Genomic DNA, 18,051 nt, shown 5'->3' on the forward strand with positions numbered 1-18,051 from the left:
TGTGGCTTTTTCCCCTCCCTCTCTGTGTCCCAATATTCTGCTTAACATATGGGGAGTGGTTCTCAATGCTCATAGGCTAAAGTACTTGTGGGTTGGGCATACTTCAATTTGCGTGAGGGAGTGAGCCTGAATACTTGAACTGAATCACTTAGGAAGACGCAGCTTTTCTTGTCTGTGCAGATTTCGGTGTGGTTATTTTCTTATAGTAACATTGCCTGGACAGTCACTTAATAGAAAAGGAGGGTTTTCATTTTAAAAGCATCATGAAGCACCTACTTTCACAGGGGCTGAAGGTTAGTAAAGAAAGGTTTGAAGTTATTCACGGATTGCCAAATGTCTTTTTCTTTCACTGTATTTATTGCCAAGCTAATGCGGAACAGCTGATAAAGTAATGCTGTTAGATCATTGCTTTCTGTCTGCTGGAGGTGAGGGGGTGGTGGTAGCAATTTTAGAATTTTCAGAAAGAAAAGGGAAAATACTTAAATGTGTGATGATGCTTTTAATACATGGATTGGATATTGCCTTTTTTTTTTAGTTGCATAAAGGCTGGGAAGCCAAGTTCAAAGGTATTGCCCTTGCTTGTAAAACCTTACAACACACTTTTAGACTGACTTTTTTTCTTTGTAACCTTCACACTTTAAATATTGTATGGACTGACTTTTTGTCTGTGATGCTGAGTACCCCATCCCCACTGAAGTCAAAATGGAAGCGGTGCGTGTTTTGCATTCCCTGAAAATTATTCGTGTCTTAATAGTTTCAAACAGTGCAATATTTTATTGTGAACTTGAGCATCTCCTGTAGATGTCCTGTACGCTGAATTAGGTGTGTGCTGCACTTCAGCCAGCGTAGTTTCAGAGGGTCAGTGAAACAGTCATTTCAGCATTGGGTGAATATTGGGTGGAAGTGTACATTTCTTTTGATGCATTTGAATAACCACTGCTGCTGAACTAAGGATCTGGAGGAAGAACAATTTGATTACTCAGGCTGAGGTTTCTTTACCTGTTTGTATTACTGTTCCTTTGCTTGATGTGAGTTTAAGATGCTCTGTCCCCAAAACTGGAGCCAGATCTTGGAAGGCGCTAAGCATTAAATACTAGGCATGAACGCTACCCAATTTGAGACCTAGTGCAACTCCACTGACAATTTAGGGGAGTTGTTGCAGCTTCTTTCACTCAGGCTGAATTTGGCTGACCATACAAAATAAGAATATGTATGTGTATTATGAATTAGTATCTACAGATACTCCTGCTCCAGATACTGCTCTTAATTGCACCAGTGCAACTTTATTGAAGTCATTAACGTTACATGGAAATAGCTATGAGTAAAGTTTGACCCCTTCTGTTTCATTATAATCTTATAAAATGAAAATCCATCTCATGGGACCTGATCCAAAACCTGTTCAGATATTTGTTTTAGTCAAGATACATAGTTTAAAAGTCCCCATTTGAGGAGCGTGGGAAATTTTTTATGTGGGTGTGTCCCTGCTGGTGCTGCTGGAAAAGATTTACTGTGCCTAAACTGTTCTTTCATTTCCCAGAAACATGCACTTCTTCCATTAAAGATACCCCTGTAAGTGTGCTGTAGCTAATGGAGTTAGGCCTATACCTAGTGTGGCTCACAGTTGATGACAGAGCAATTTTTTGCAGTCACAATTTTGTTCTTCAAAACAACTGCTACTTTTTGTAAAATATTGCTGCAGCTACAGCGTGTTACTCTTTTCTTGTGAAATGATCCGCTCTGTCATGAAGCAGAATAGATCATATGTCACAACCATAACATTTTACTAGCTGTGTAACAGTAACAACAGGTGAGGGTCTGACATAGTTAACCCAGAAAATTTTATGAAGTTTTCTTTTTAATGTGGGTGTGTCTGCTTTACAGAAATGATTTGCAATGGGATTGCCCTCCTCAACCAGGGATTTTTTACAAGTGACTTCATAGAAAAGCGAAGAAAATAGATGCAGTTTTGCATATTTTGTCCATCTAGTACAAATTGACAACACTTTTTTTCCACTCAATTGTTAACTCTGCAGTCTGGTAGAAATTATCTTAAATCGGCGGTTCCCACATTCTACCACGTTGCGCACCACCAACATAAAATGCCACTACCTGTAGTACCACCATCCATTTTTTATAAACAGACTGTGTATGAAAATCATCTTAAAACCGAAGTGTTGGGAGGGTATTTCCCATCGGTGCAGTGTAGTGGGGACGCTGTGTTTATTAGAATTTAAGAAGTCGACGGGGGGTACACCGGCTACGTAGATACGTATCTAGCTACATAGCTTGCGTATCTCCCGTTGACTGCCACTGAATTTCACGGTAAGTGTAGACCAGGCCTTAATTAGTCAGTGGACATATATCATTGGGAGGTGGCCTGCGTACCACTGGTGGTATGCATACCACAGTTTGGAAACCGCTGTCTTAAATCAATTAGCAAACCTGCTGGAGATTCCAAAGCATAAAATATGCATTTTACTGGTATTGCCACAGATTTTTATTGACTCTAAACTTCAGCTTTTATTTAAAAATCAAAGGCCTTTATACTTATTCAAGTTTCTAAGAATGTCTTCCCTGCTTACATTGAATTGGGATCTGGAAGACACCCTTTTCCAAAAATAGTCAAAAAAAGCCCCCAAACAGGCAATAGTTTAACTTGTTCTATCATTAAGGTCCTCCTCACTGGCCTCTTATGCTAAGTCTTCACTGCAAAATGGGGTGTTTTTACACTGAGATGGGTATGTCATTGTAAAGCATGCCTATTTTTTGCAGTGAAGACACATCCTTAAAAAGGTGCATTTCTCATTCTGGTTAGCTAATTCAGATTAAAACAGTGCCGAAGACATGACAACTCACCTTTTAATTCAGATTAGCAGTTTGAGTTAAAGCCTATGGAGGAACCTGGTGTTGTTTGTACTGATAATCGGAGTTAAAGGCAAATTGCCATGTTTTCACTGCTATTTTATCCTGCGTTAGCAGACACAGGTTTGCTCACCTGAATTAAGAGCACACTTTTTATTTGCCTGAGTGTGGGGCTGAATATAAATGTGGTGGTCCTAAAACTGAATGGCAGGTGTGTGACACTGGTAAATAAAATGGTCTGATTTCCTTCCTGGGTGTGTGTTTTCTGGACTCTCTAATGTTACCATTTGAATGGTCTCACTTACTTGGCACATCTATGAGGAAAGCAGTTCACACCTTTTTTGGAGATTTTGTTTTACTGACTCTTTTTTTTTTTTTTTTTTTTTTTTTTTTAAAACAACATTTCCTCCCCTGTTACCTGGCCCTCCCTGGCCCTGGGCTGTGGAAACTCACCCTGAGGGACTGAACATGACTCGCTCCTTAGCCATCAAAATGCTCTTGCGTGATGGCTAGAGATGCACAGAGGAAGTCACGTTTTGGTTTAGGTTCTTACACAGCCTTGTTGGTGAGGCTTTCATCCTGACAAAAGCAAAGGCAAGTTCAGATCTGGTTTAGTTTGCTCTGGAAGGCAGGGCACAGAGAGAGGGATGCTTCACATAAATGTTTCTGGTTCGGTCCATCACAAGTTCACCATAAGTCAGGAGAGAATGACATAAAGCCCCATCTGGAGATCAATATTTCTGTTTACCTGGGCAAGAGACTGAGCTTGATTTTGTTTAACACAAGAGAAATAGATGACCCAATGTTGACAACTGCATGATATTTCCAGAAAACCTGTTTGCTCTGTTTACTGCTATCATGGACTTTGGTTTCATTAATAAAAACAAGTGTCACTAGATGTACGACCACAATACACACACACACACGCTGTCAATCCTGTTTGCATTTACTTGTGAATGAGAAGGGAAGGGAGTAGCCTTGCAGAACGGTGAGCGGGAGCAGCAGGTGGTCTGGGAGAGGGACTCCAGTTAGTCCCGCTAAGATGGGGTTCCCACTGATTTTTCCCACAGCTTCTCCTTTGCCCTCTAAAACAGAGCCTAGATCTAGATAGCCCTGGCTTTTTGCTGAAACCATTGGATTTGTGGGGAGGCCCCTCAGTCCCAGTGGGACAAATGGTTGAAAACCCAGTGAGGGAATTTGTAGAGCTTTTTCCTCCTTTTGCCCCTCCTGCATGTTTCCCTGCAGGAAGGGACAGTAAGGTTTGCTGATCTTTACACAGTTTTTACTCACTCAAGCAAACTGCTGTTGACATCAACTAGAGTTTAGGATGGAGTGAACAGCGAGTAAAGACAGCAGGCTTTCGCGTGCAGTTATTTTTCATGAAGCGCCAATGCTATGCCGGGCAAGGCACAAGAGAAGACACACACTGTCCTGGAAAGGTTTACAGTTGACAAGTGTTCTGAGTACATCCCCTGATTCTGCTCCTCATCCTCCTAAAACATTTTCTGGGCTTCCTTCCTCTCTCCACTCAAGCTAGCTGCTGTGCTGCACTGAGTGGGGAAGCAGCAGCAGGAGAAACAGTGAGAGGAGGAGAGGGCAAGCTCATTTCTCTCCTTCCTCCCACAGCTCCATTCCTTCTGTGCTGAGGGTGGTATAGCAGCACTGTCCGCCCATCAATAATATGCAAACATATGCATTTGCACAGGAACAGATGCCTATATGAGATCTTAGTATTGCCAAGTACTGCCCTAGTAGTTAAAAAAATTGAGTTAAATCACGCCATAATCATGAGATCGGCTTTAAAAGTATGAGACTTAAAAAAAACCCCAAAAAACTGAGTTATTTTTATTTGCTTTCTGGTGTTTGAACCTTTAGGATTCACATTTTCAAGTTTTTCTCTGCAACCATTAGGGCTTAGAAACTTTATTTATTTTTTTTAAATGGAAGCTGAGATTCTCACCTAATCAGATGGATTCCCGGAGCTGGGGACTTACCACCACCAACTATCGTAAGACTTGCTATAAAATCATGAGAGCTTGGAACACTGGAGTTGTACATTGTTCAGTGTTACTATCCTAGGGGTTCCATGTAGTGTCAAGATCAGGCTTAAGTCAAACCTGGCTCAGTCATTTCACACGTCCCAAGAACATGCTGCCTACAGCTGCTTTCTAGATCATTAAAGTCAATATAAATGGAAGATTAAAAAGTCAAAACCCAAACCTGTTTTTCATTTGTCAGACAACTCGCCCACTCTAGTATTTTTCAGAGGCGTTCTAATCTCTGAGAAAACCATCTGTCTAACTAGGAGTGGAAAGTGAGTTCTTTGAGTTTGTCCTTGTGCGTGTGTGTTTTTTGTTTGGTGGATGCATGAGAACAGAAAGCCCCTAAACCATCTGTGACTAGGCAAATGTATCCTAGTTATATTTCTGCTCCTCCATAAAGGAGGAGAAAGGTGAGATGCAGGAAGAAACATGAGTCATCTATGCCTAAAAGAACAAAAACTCAGTGTATACAAAATAACTCTATCATTCAGTTGGACAAAGGCAGGGAAGGACCCTACCATCCAAGACATTGTGTTTGAACCAAAATTTGCTAATATTGAGGTTAGGGACGGGACCAAGTGATAAAGTAACACAGAAGTAATGCATTATTACTTATTTGTATTATAGTAGTGCCCAAAAGTCCCATTGTGCTAGGCATTGTAATGGCTATTTCTTCACTGTCCGAAAGGTGTAGATTTTTATATTAAGATAGCTAACTTGAGGCAGCTCTCTCTTTCAGGGCAGATCCACACGTAAAACACTGCATCGGCACAGCTGCATCACTAATCCACCTCCTCAAGAGGCAGTAATTGTGTCCCCGCGGACATAGCACTGCTTACATGGGGGGCAGGAGGGAGGTAAGGTCAGTATAACTATGTCGCTCAGGGGTGTGGATTTTTCACATGCCTGAGTGACATATTTATACCAACATAGGTCTGTAGTGTATACCAGACCTCAGTATATACACAGACTGTCTTTTGCAGTGAAGACATAACCTGAAGTTGGGGCTGATGTAAATATATTGGTCCTAATCTGATAGGTGGGTGTGGTGTTTCTAAACGAAACAGTTTATTTGATTTTCTCCGGACTATCTAATATTAATATTTCAATGGTCTCAGCACTCCTATGAGGGCAATAGTTCACACCTTTTTTTGCTCCTCTTGTTTTACTGACTGTTTTTTGCAATATTTTTTCCTCTTTATCCCCTTGGCTTGCTGTCTTTCTGTTCTTACATCTACCAACCATTAACACATGTGCACAAGCACAATGCTAGAGAGACAAGGCTCAAGTAGCTTTTACCTTAGTCTAGGTAAACTCATTAGTGGGGGGGGGGTATAGTATTGACCATGACTAGCTACACTGAGGTTAAAAAGTCTCCCCTGTGCTTGTCTTCAAGATTTTACAGCAGTAGCTAACTCGAATTAGTTATCTTGCTGTAAAAACGCACCTTTTTGGCAGTGAAGATAGAGCCATGGAGTAAGAGACAGAGTGCGCTGAAAACCCTGTAATCTAAATAGACAAGACACACGTGTTATATACAGGCATCTTTCTGTTTCCCATGCTGAACAAGCTGACTTGTGGTTGGAGCTGCGGGACAAGATTTTCCTGTCCCATGAACGTTTCAAGATTTCAACATTTTTTCCCATCCTGAAACGGGACAAGAATCAAAATCTTGAAAGTTTTCATGAACCAATAATTAAAAAAAAAAAAAATTCACATCCGGTCAATCAAAAAGTTTTTGTTTCAATTTAAATTTAAAAAAAAAATGTTAACCTTTTTCACATCAGTGGAAGGGGACTCAAGCCATTATGTTCTTGACTTAGGGCAACTATGCTGCGGTAGTGCTTGGAGTGTAGATGTTTCCTATATTGATGGAAGGGATTTTCCCACTGATGTACATAATCCACCTCCCTGAGCAGCGGTAGCTAGGTTGATGAAAGGATTCTTATGCTGGGGGTTAGGTCTACTTAACTGTGATGCTCAGGGATGTGATTTTTTTCTGAGCGATGTAGCTAGGTTGATCTACATTTTAAGGGTAGACCAAGGCTGAGTGGCTCCATATAAAAACACAATGTTTTTATTGTTTTTTGTTGCTCTCAACCTGGTGTTTGTTATTTACACCAGTACAAAATGGGTATATAATGTTTTACACCTGCTCTCTTCTTGGTGATGCAAATGATTACACAGTGTGCAGGAGAACAGAGGATCAGACCTACTTGTACCTAATGTTTCTGGATATACAAGGGATAAAGAAGGTGACTTGGAGACTGAAAAGCAGATCTTTATCACAAACCAGCATTGCAGTGCAAGGAAACAAAAGGCAGTATTACTCAACAGATCAGCTCTCTGGCATTCTTTGTCCAAACCTGTGCAGGTGGATGATTCACCGTATACTTGCTTTTCCTGGCCACCGTTTCATGCATGTCTTGAACCAGATACTTGCTCCCCAGATACTTCTCCAAGTCTTTGAAATGATACCGTTTTTGTCTGTTATTCTGAATCACGTAGACATGTTTGTTTCTCAGCCTTTTTTTTCTTTCTTTATGAAATTGGGGGCAGTGATTGTCTTTTACCTATTACTTACTACAAGTTGGCCCCATTTCTGATTGAGGCCGCTGGACACCCATGGTACAAAGAGACTAAAATGGTAATAATAATAATGCGCACCACTGGTAGGGTATAAATAACTGGTGATAACCTAATCATTTCCACGACAACACATTGTGATGTCAAGTGATGTCACTATATAAATGAAACAGGGATATATTTGGGTTGAGAGGGATTGAACTTTAGTATTGTTCTGTTACACAGGAGAATAAATAGCTAGTAGAGTCATTTTATTTTGTACAGATGTGCTCTCTTTATTCAATGCTGAAATCTTTCAGGAAAATATGGTTAGGTGGTTCCTTTGGTATGTTTCTATAAAGAATGCAAAACATGTATTGTTTGCTATTTTCCTGAATGCTCATTCAGAGACACTTAACATGTCAGCACTCAGATTTGCCTAGTGAATTGCAACTGTTACATATCTGTCATGTTTAAAGGGCCATGGAAACAATCTAAAGAGAATGCTATCCTGAAGAAAAGGTATGTAACACACATACTTTTCATGCAGAAATTTGTCTGTGGTCTTTCTTATCAGCTTTCTGAGTGCGTGACCATGCAATCCTTGTGTGGTAAAGATTGTTTGGACTGATCCTTAAAAAACTGTAAAATCTGAAAATATGAAATCCTACGAAACACATTCTTTTGAAAAGAACATTTAATTTACTATATATCAAAAATCAGTGTTCTAAGGGCCTGATCCAAAGTAAATGCAAAGATTCCCACTGACTTCCAGGAGCTTTGGATCAGACCCTTACAGTAGAACAGATGGTCCATGGCTACTTTGAAATGTCTACTGAGAGAGAAATTCCTAAGATTTGGCTTGATCATGCTGAATTTTTAATGAGATTTTGTGGCAATTTGGCCATTTTTCACTGGGAAAAGAAGAAAAAAAGATGTAAGTGTCTATGTCTGAGCCCCTGTGTATTTTGTTTCCCTTTATCCCCAAGTATTTCTTTTGTATTTGCCAGAATTGTCCATTGAAAGCCTGCTGAGCAGTAGCGCTCCAAATGGACACAACAATTGACAAGAAGTAATATTTAATCAGTTATTATGTTACTGAACATGTGTAGGTAACCACTTGACAACAGGGCTAGTGGGTTATACATTTATATTGGCAATATTTAGGATGCTGTTGTTTCCTTGATGATGTAATAATCTATAAGACAATTATGTTTTGTTTTAAGGAATCCTAAAAAGATTTCTGCCGGCAATGTTTATCCATGTATGATATGCTACTTTGCATACATCTGCAAATGTTTAGTTTTATTTAATCAAGAAACACGCAGACTCCTATTCTGTTCCGCCAGCTCTTTATTTATAATGAACAGGTTTACCATTTAATAGGCCCATTTCTGATTTCAGTTGAACAGGTGCAAATCTGAAGCTAATGCAGACATTCTGGATTTACACCAATGTAACTGAAATTGGAAACTAACCATTTAAATTTCATAATGGTCAGTTAATCTTTAATTCAGAAAATGCATCCTAGTCCCCTTCTCTCTCTCAATACCTCTCTTCCCTTCCCCTCCCTTTTTGGTATTGACTTCTTTAGTGCCGTGTCTCCAATTAATAAGCCCGTAATGTAAGTGCCTGTTCTTGTCAACAGTTTGTCACAATTTCTAATGCAAACCTAGAGGCCCAAAAATACCCATATAACAAAAGTCTTCCTGAGAGCCGCAGGACACTATGCAAAAGCCTGCGGGATGTCTGTTTTGATACATGAGCCCAGTTTGCAATTCCTTTTGTGCATATCTTCCAGTATTTTCCAAAACTGATCGCATTCCCCAATTCTGCATCCCTTGCTGACACAAGTAGTCCTTAATTTGACTAGCAGTCCCCTTAAAGACAGGGGGAGTGCCCATATAAGTAGGGACTACTTATGTAAGGATTGGAGGCTCACATCTCAAATCCCTTTGTAGAGACAACTTGGTAGGAAAAACAACAGTAAACATGCGGATTCCCAGTTCAAAGGAGCACATATCTAGCCTGGTGGTGCATGAGCTGCTGCTGCATGTAGAACCCGTGTTTGTGAATATGACGTTTTCAGGCATTTGGTTTAGCTAGAAGAGGGACATATAACTTTAATTTGCTAAAGAAAGGGCTAAATGCCGTGGTTCACAAGACTTCACAGTACCATTGATCCATGCAAGACACTGCCAGTGAAATCAATGGGAGTTCTGTGCACAGAGGGAGACAGTCCATAGCTCATAGTTATATTCCTCATGAACTGCAGGGTTGGCCGGCTATCAGTATTAGGCATGGTTGAGGGTAAGCAAGCGATGTGAGAATGCAAAATAGCAGCTGTGTGTGTTTGTATCCACTGTTGTTTCATAGTATTTACTTAAATTATCGGCTTCTGGAGGCAAGGACCGTTTTTCATTATGTGTGTATATTGTGGTGATCTTAGGGAGCCTGCGTCCTTGGGTCCTCTAGGTATTTCAGCTATACAAATAAATAACAGAATGAATGAAAACCGAAAGTTGTGGCCTCACGTTAAAATATGGTTCATTAGTATTAAGTTTTCTGTAAAAAGTATAGCTGAAAAGAGCCTGCGCCCTCCCAGCTTCACCCTCTGCACATGCCAGGGGTGCTGTGTGCCCCCCTTGCCTTCCCCATGCCCTCCCTTCCCCTATGGCAGATGTGTGTCCCCCATGTCTTCAGTCCCCCACACAATTATCCCCCATTCTTCTTCCCTTCACGCCAGGGGTTCAGTGTGCCCCCATTCCAACTTCCCGTCATGCCAGGGTCCCCATTCTTCCCCCTCATGGCAGGGGTGCTGTGTGCATTCCCATTCTCCCCGTCCCTCCATTTCCCACCACCCTTCTTTTCTTTCTGTCTGGAAAATAAATAATGTAGGATCTCAAATATTGAGAGGATGACAGAGCTGAGACGGGGCGGGGTGTTATGCAGGAAGGTATTAATGGCTGCCTTCAACTGATTCATTGATCTATCCACAGTTACTGAGGTGGTTCAGTTGAAGCTGTGGGACTAGCAGGCAGAAGCTCCATGTGTCTCCCACTTTCCACTTCTGGTTTTCCAATTTTCACTAAAATCCATCAGATTCTGCCTGTTGATGCCTAGAATATTTCCTGAAATTTTTGAATTGATCAGATGCAGTATTTGGAAGTTATTGCATTAGACAGACAGACAGGCAAACAGGAAAATGCCATGACCTTGGCCAGTTAAACACAGTTGTTTGGAAAGTACTTCTGTAAATTATGTAGTTAGTTCTTCCCTGTTTATGTAGAGTTAAATTCTCCAACTTGTCAGCCGCTCTCCAAAATTCTGGACAAATTACGTATTTGAGGGGCTGGTAGCAGTCATTACTGGTTGGTGATATGCTGGTATTCTGCTAAAACAGCTAGCCTCAGATCGGCATGAGTCCCCTGGAAGATCACTGAAGAAGAAATATGCATTTTTTTTTTTTAAGGCAGCTCTGGAGCCAGTTTAGCAAATTAGTTACTATTGACTTTGGAAGGAATAGCTTATTCTTATGAACTTAATTATGTGTAGCCACTACATAGTTGTCTGAGTACATGATTTGACAGAGATTCAAATGCAAAATCCATTGCTCAGAGCATCCTTCGAATTTATGGAACTCACTAATGGGTTTTAGGTCTATAAACCAATTAATATTCTGCTCTCTTCATATGTAACTGCTTTCATATAAACCAATTCCTAAAGCTAAAGGGCCAGATTCTTAGATGGCATAAATTGGCATTGTTCCATTAAAGCTACCATGATGGGAAACTGGCCCATCATTTGCAAATGATAGGTTTAAGAAAACAATAATTTAAAATGTATCCAGATATAGCGCCTTATCCTGATCTCACTTGAATCAGTGTAAATCTGGAATAATAGTTGATGCCAGTGGAGTGACAGCATGTAAAATTATTGCAAGATCAGAATCAGGTGTTCTTCTATAAACATTCATGCTTGGCAAACATTGAAACAAAAAACAACCACTGGAAAGGGAACAGCGTGACTCTGAGGCAGATCCCAGGAGAAATGTGCTGAGTGCAGTGGAAAACTGGTGCATTTCTCACTTTTCTTTTCAATAATCACTGATGAGACAATGCACATTGATGCATGTAAAGGTAAGATGATCAATTGTTAACACAGAGAGGAGATTTAAAAAAAAAGTGAAATGAACCAGTGGGGGAAAACATGCATGAGGAAAGAAGTCACAAGTGTAGAATGGGGTCAAGTTTGTAACAGACACTTAATTGTGTCCATAAAGAGTTATTTCTAAGTTATTCATTTATTGCCACCATGATGATGAGTGTTTATGGCATCAGTGATTAAGAATTGTGCAGATGAAAGATGAAAGAATTTGTTTCAGCTAGACGTTGACCCACAGCATCAGAACCAACCCTCTTCAAGATTTAACCACGTTCTCTGGAATGGAGTTGGATATGGTTTGTCCTTATCTAGACTTGCAGATAAAGAGTGTTCAACATTCATTCAGCTCACCTGTTGCTAATACTCACTATCAGTAAAAGGTAATTTTTCTAGTGTAGAGGTGAGTCAGCTGGTGTGCAAAGACCACTTCGTATTTTGTTGACCACCATTATTTTCTTGCATTCTCCCATCTATCTGCCTTCATCCATCCGTTGTCTCTTGTCTTATACTTAGATTGCAAGCTGTTTGGAGCAGAGGACTATCTTTGTTCTGTGTTTGTACAGCACCTAGCACCATGGGATCTTGGTCCATGATAAGGACTCCTAGTGCTACCAAATAATGAATAATAATATATACAGAATTTACATGGAGTTATTGGTGATTTACAGCAGATTCTGGTCTATAAACTCCCTACCAACGCCCAGTCTGATCCATATGATTGAGTCATACAGGATTTCTGGTGTCAGCAGTTAAGCATTCTCTTCATGTGAACTAGCTGATTCATTGCTTGCCAATAAGTGTCTCTCACGAAAAGCACTCTAGAAATCAATAATACAAAACCAATATAGCTGAAAGGCTGCAGCTACAAGTCATCAGGCACAAGATACTGAGTTCCTGCTCCTAGAGATATTCTCATTTAATTCATGAGCTTTACTTTTCAATAACAATTTTGCAATATGTTTATTTTTTAATAGCGGTGGGTCTAGGTCATCAAATTTAGATCCAGGATCCAATCTGAATTCAAAACTGGATGGCTGTTTGGTTTTGATATTCCAATTTTGGATCAAGTCTAGTTTTTATTGGACTAATAGAGATGTTTTACAGCATTAAATGACTTCCTCTTTTGGGGACTGTTCTGTGTTTTAAAAAAAAAAATCCCCGCTTTGTTGCAGCAGCTCTGTGGAGTCTGATCTGGCCTATGCAGGTTTTGCACCTAAAGGGACTGATTTTTACAGGAGTCTCCATACGTGGCTTTGTCTGCGTGCTAGCGTGCCAAAATATGTGTAGAGCACATTTAGTGTGACTGGATGGCGGTGTCTAACGAGCTCAACTTGCCCTCACTGAAATGGATGGAATTGTTATCACTGAAGTCAGTAGGGCAGAGTTAGGCCAGAGCTGAGCAGTTCTGAAAATCCCCACCTGTAAAATCCATTTTCACTTGAGCACAAGTGATGGAGTCTGTCACCTGCGAGTGCCTGTAATTTTCAATAAAATATGGTTGAGGCCCCATTAAAAATTAGGCTTAAAAAGAGGCCTTTTTTGGCCTCATAACATAATCTCTTCTTCCCAGGAGATGAGTTCCCAATCTGCTCTTCCTGTGCAAGCCAGGCCCATACCATCAACTTCAACCTGCAGCTGAACTCAACAGCCTTTCCTTAAAATTCTCAAAGGTCCAGGCTTGTATCTTCCCAAATAGCAAATATCCTTCAGGAACTTCCATGCACATGACAGCTGTGAGGTGAGACAGGGCAAGGAATCTTGTTTAGATGAAAGTCTACAAATTTGGTCTCCTTAAACACACTAGCTTTCCTGTGGCACTCAGACTTAGCCGAGAATATGAGGGACCTTAGACACTCAAGACCTCCTTGTGGATGCCCATTGCCTGCTGGGGGGTTGCCAAATGACACTGTGTGTCATTCTCCCAGGGGTGTAGGTATTAAGCTGGAGGCACTTACTCTATTATGGTGATGTGGGAGTAACTTTGCAAAGAGATCCTTATGATCTGAGGGTATTTCCACAGGCAGAGGCAGCCCAGATCTAGAGTTTCAAGACTGGAAGATGAAGAATTGGGAAGTCTGTAGACAGAATTAGGTTCATCACAAGCAGAGCAAGTGATTATTGAGGGCATTGGGTACTTTGAGGGCCTTTATGAGGTCCTGAATTAACTCAGCAGCAGCTCCTAGCAGCACATGTGGAAGAAAGGGAATGCATAGTTCAATTACTTTCTTTTCCCTCACTGCCCTTGTTCTTGCTCAAGACCCTGAAAATCATGAGTCCTGTCTCCTTTGCGGGGAACACTCCACAGGAACTGAATTAGTACGCTTTAACACGGCGTCCTGCCAAAATATTGTGCGCTGCAGGACACAACCAAGAATGGGAACTGCGGGCGTGGTGTTTTCCAACGAACCTCACTGAAATGTCATTAGGTTGGGAGAGAAGTCATGAGAACTGAGAAGAGTGATTGTGGGAGTGCTTTTCTCAGTGAGGATGGGAGTGCATGCACAGCATCAAATGCTGGCAAGCCTTAACAGGAAATGTTTTTCCTGGCAGTGGCAACCAGCATTGTAAACTGGAATTTTTCCTAAATTAAAGCTATCCTATTTTTGTTGATAAGCGTTTAAAAGAAGCTTGTGTCAGCATCATAAACTCATTACAAAATGATGAAGGACATGGATTAGCTAACATAATATACATCATGGAAGAAAGTGAGGATGAGTGAATCTCATGTAGTCTGTAGTATTGCAACCTGGTGTGTTAAAAATTGAGCCAGGCCCGCAAAAATCACAAGGCTTTGTTTTTTTTTTTTTAATCTGAGCTCTTTTTATTTACCTTCTGATTTTGAACGTTTAGGGCCACATTTTCAAGTTTGTCCCCCCAACCACAAGGACTAGGAAACATTTTATGTTAATGAAAGCTGAGATTCTCATGTGATGACCTGACCCGTGGCGCTGGGTTTAAAAAACTGTCATGAGACTCGTGACAAAACTGTAAGATTGGCAACCCTTCGTCTGAGACTTTGCAAACCTGTCACGCTCTTTTCAGGGTTAATGAAGGTAATTTTTGTTCAATCCTTTCTTCTTGTAATTAAACCCTTCCCTCAAGGGTTAGTCAGGATTTCAAATATATGTTTTGCAAGTTGAGGGAAGCTTGTACTCACATTCTGTGGTGATAGACAGACAGGCAATGTGAGGCAGATAGAGCAAGCTGTGTATTAGAGAGAGAAAAACTCTGTTAGAAGCTACCCTGGCACAATGGGGTGCCGTATATACAGTATTTACTTTTTTCCCTAGAATTTTTCTGTCTGCCCTTTCTGATTCTGTTTTCACAGTCTCTCTCTCTCTCTTTTCATTCTACCATTAGTTCTGCTCTACTGCACACCTTGCTTTTTCAATGGATTTTTTCCTCTCTGTTTTTAGTCACTAAGCAGTACATGACTCAGTGACATTCAAAGTGGTATTAAATTTTCATGCTCACAATATTCAGGTGTTTTAAACCAGGTCAAACCAGTCCACCGTTCCTCAGTGAACGTTTTAGAGAGCTAAACAGGCCCTGTTGCGCACAGGCTGCCCGTTGCGAAGGACCGTATGGAGGCAAACCGCCCTTTCAGTGGTTCCCAGTGCTTCTTAGAGCTCTTTGGTTGTGCTGTGTGTGTATGTGGAGGGGTAATGTGTGGCCAGCTGGTTTTGATGGTTGACATGCAGTGGGGAAGAGCCATGGCTTTGCTTACTCCTCACGCCTCCCTGCTGCCTTTCCAGCAAGTTGCTCCTCGTGGCAGCAACTCCGTAGCAGCCACTGTGCTTGGGAGCTGCCATTTTGGTTAGCCCTTAAGTAGGTCACTTTTGGGGGATGTTGGAGGGGGCCAAGAAATAGGTAGAGTCTTGAGCTGGTAATTTGTGGTGGGTGGGCTAGATTTTGACACAGGGACAGCCTATAGTGAGGAGTGCGTGTTGTTGCCCCATCCCAGGGAGAGAATTGTGGCTCAGGGAGCCATACTTTCTTCTCTGCCCCTGCTTTGTTCCAGGGGAATTGTCTGTACCAGCAGCAAATTATCACCCCTACTGCTGCCTGTGCCAGCTCCACTCTGCTGACTTGCACTATCTGGATGCTCCTGTGAAAGCAGATGTAGCCAAACCAGATTTCTTCCCCAAGTTATCCACTGGCAATCAGGCCTGCTTCAGCCTCTAGCAAATAACTGCTCAATACATTCGTTAATAGTTTACCGATTAACTTATTATGTCTATTCCTCTGACAAGCAGGACTCTCTTGTGCCTGGCACAGTAAAGCACGGAGGGAAGGTGAAGATATTTCGATCCGTTCCAAACCCACCTAGCATATATTCATCCTTGACATAATCTCTGAGGCATTTCCTTGCCATTTCTTCTCATCAAGGCTTTATCACCTGCACAGCAGGCGATACCACTTTGAATGTCACTGGGTCATGCACAGCAGGCGATAAAGATGGAAAATCATTATATGTGACTGAATTAACTTTGACCATGCAAACCGTGCTCATTTGCAAGCGCTCTAGTCAACTGCCAGCATGATTCGTTGGGCTGAATTCAGAAGGATACAACACATCTCTTCAGACTGAAGAAAAGTCTGTTTCCTTTCCAGATATAACTGCAGATAGAATAAATACACAGTGTTATGCTGCTAGTGGGCACTCTTAGTGGATCCAGATACTAGAAGTGGCAAAGTCCTAGTAAAATAATTGTACAGAATAATGACTGTGTGAAGGGAAATTAAATGTACGGTCATCTTATATGTTTGAGGGTTTGATCCTTCAGGCTAGGTAGAGCTCTTACTGACATTAGTGGTGCAGTTTCGGGTCCTGTATTCAATACGAAATCACATTAGTAACGTCTCTGTGTTGTTCTGGACTGTCAGTAATTGGTCTGGTGATGTGAGCGCATGGGGAGATCCATATTTTCTAGTGGACTGTATATTCTGATCTGGAAGCATTTGGAATTTTACAGTATGCTTCCATTTTCTATAGAGCCAGTCATCAAACGCACCAGGCTAAATACATTCGTGGTGAAACTCCACTGGAGTCACCGCGGTGAAATACATTCGTGATGAAACTCCACTGGAGTCACTGCGTGAAATTGGGCCAGCATAATCTAATACACCTTTCCAGCTGGCTTGAAAGGGCAGTTAACTGTGGCTGTAAAGACACTGGCATACCTGTCTTCAGGGCTGAAAGAAAATCTGCTCCTGTGACGGTGATTTATGTACCACAGGAAGAGTTTAGGCAGAGGCAGGCAAGGAGCTATCACAGTAGGACCATTCTAAAGAGTAGAAGAGACACTGTAGGTTTGCTGGGTACAAGTGAGTCACCTTTGCGTCTGGTCACGGCAAGGAAAAATGTAGCATAATCCTTCAGATTAATGCAGAACTCGCATTAAAGGCCAGGCTGTATAGTGGGGTAGAAAAGAGGATGAAAATTAGTGGTGTTGTAGTTTTGCATTTTAATCCATATTTTTATGTCCTTTTCTTGAATAAAAGGGGCAGAGAAGTATTTACTTAGACAGAAAGGCATCTGACAATTCTATGAGAGTCCTCAGGGACCCTACAACTTGCTGGAAGAGTCATCACTTTTTTAGCCCAATCAAGAACTCTTTGCTACTGTGACAGAAACAGCCATGCGGACGACTGGAAAGTGTCAGAACCATGCTTAAAAATCATGCACAAAGAACTGAGGCTTTATGCCTGACTGTGATTTTGCACTCTTATTACACTGATGAAGCTGCATTGATTCTGTGTGTAGCTGAGTGGAGAATCTGACCCAGTGTTTCTTGGCTCTGCCACATGAAATATGGGTGTTCGCTTTCTGATGCAGCCAATCCTTACATTTTTTATAATTACACAGTATTACCTTTGTTTCAAGACAGGTAGTAACAAATACTCCTTTAAAAGCATCTAAATGCATGAATTATTGTTTAAAAGGTGAAGTGAATTATTTCCAAAAGTTACAAATCCCCCTTTCCAACAAGCCATTTAATAATCATTGCAAATGTTCTGTGCAAAATTTAGCAGCGGAAATGACAGGTGACTTTTGTCAATCATTTCTTTTGAAAGGGACCTGATCCTCAGCTAACATAAATGGGCATAGCTCCATTGACTGACTTAAACCCACTTTGATTCACGCCTGCTGAGAATCTGTCGCTGAACCTTTTCGGTGTAGTTGTCAAGCTGCATGTTTATGATGGAGTCATGCAAAGGTTGATGGGACTCTTACCATGCTGATATGTAGGAGGGTATTGTCAGGGTTAAACATAACTGTGATTCTGGACTAGGGATTTGATCCCCTGCAACCTTTATCCTATTGAGCAGCGCGCACACAAGAAGTCCAATTGAAGTCATGAGCCTGCTCATGTGGGTGAGCCCTACTGAACTTGAGTGAGGGTTGCAAACTGGA

At 41.2% G+C, this 18,051-nt stretch overlaps 1 protein-coding gene across 3 annotated transcripts in view; it reads left to right on the forward strand.

Moving 5' to 3' along the window:
- Positions 1-175: 175 nt before the first annotated feature.
- Positions 176-18,051, forward strand: part of PLD1 (phospholipase D1) — a 94,103-nt gene continuing 76,227 nt past the window's right edge. For all 3 annotated transcript variants that reach the window (XM_067536574.1, XM_067536575.1, XM_067536577.1), the window contains exon 1: positions 176-293. The gene's annotated coding sequence lies outside the window, so the exon portion shown is untranslated. The remainder of the gene's footprint in view (positions 294-18,051) is intronic.

The sequence above is a fragment of the Emydura macquarii genome, unplaced genomic scaffold (genome assembly GCF_026122565.2).
Source record: "Emydura macquarii macquarii isolate MOO-44397 ecotype Brisbane River unplaced genomic scaffold, CSIRO-AGI_Emac_v2 contig_3603, whole genome shotgun sequence".
In the NCBI taxonomy this organism is placed as follows: domain Eukaryota; kingdom Metazoa; phylum Chordata; order Testudines; family Chelidae; genus Emydura; species Emydura macquarii.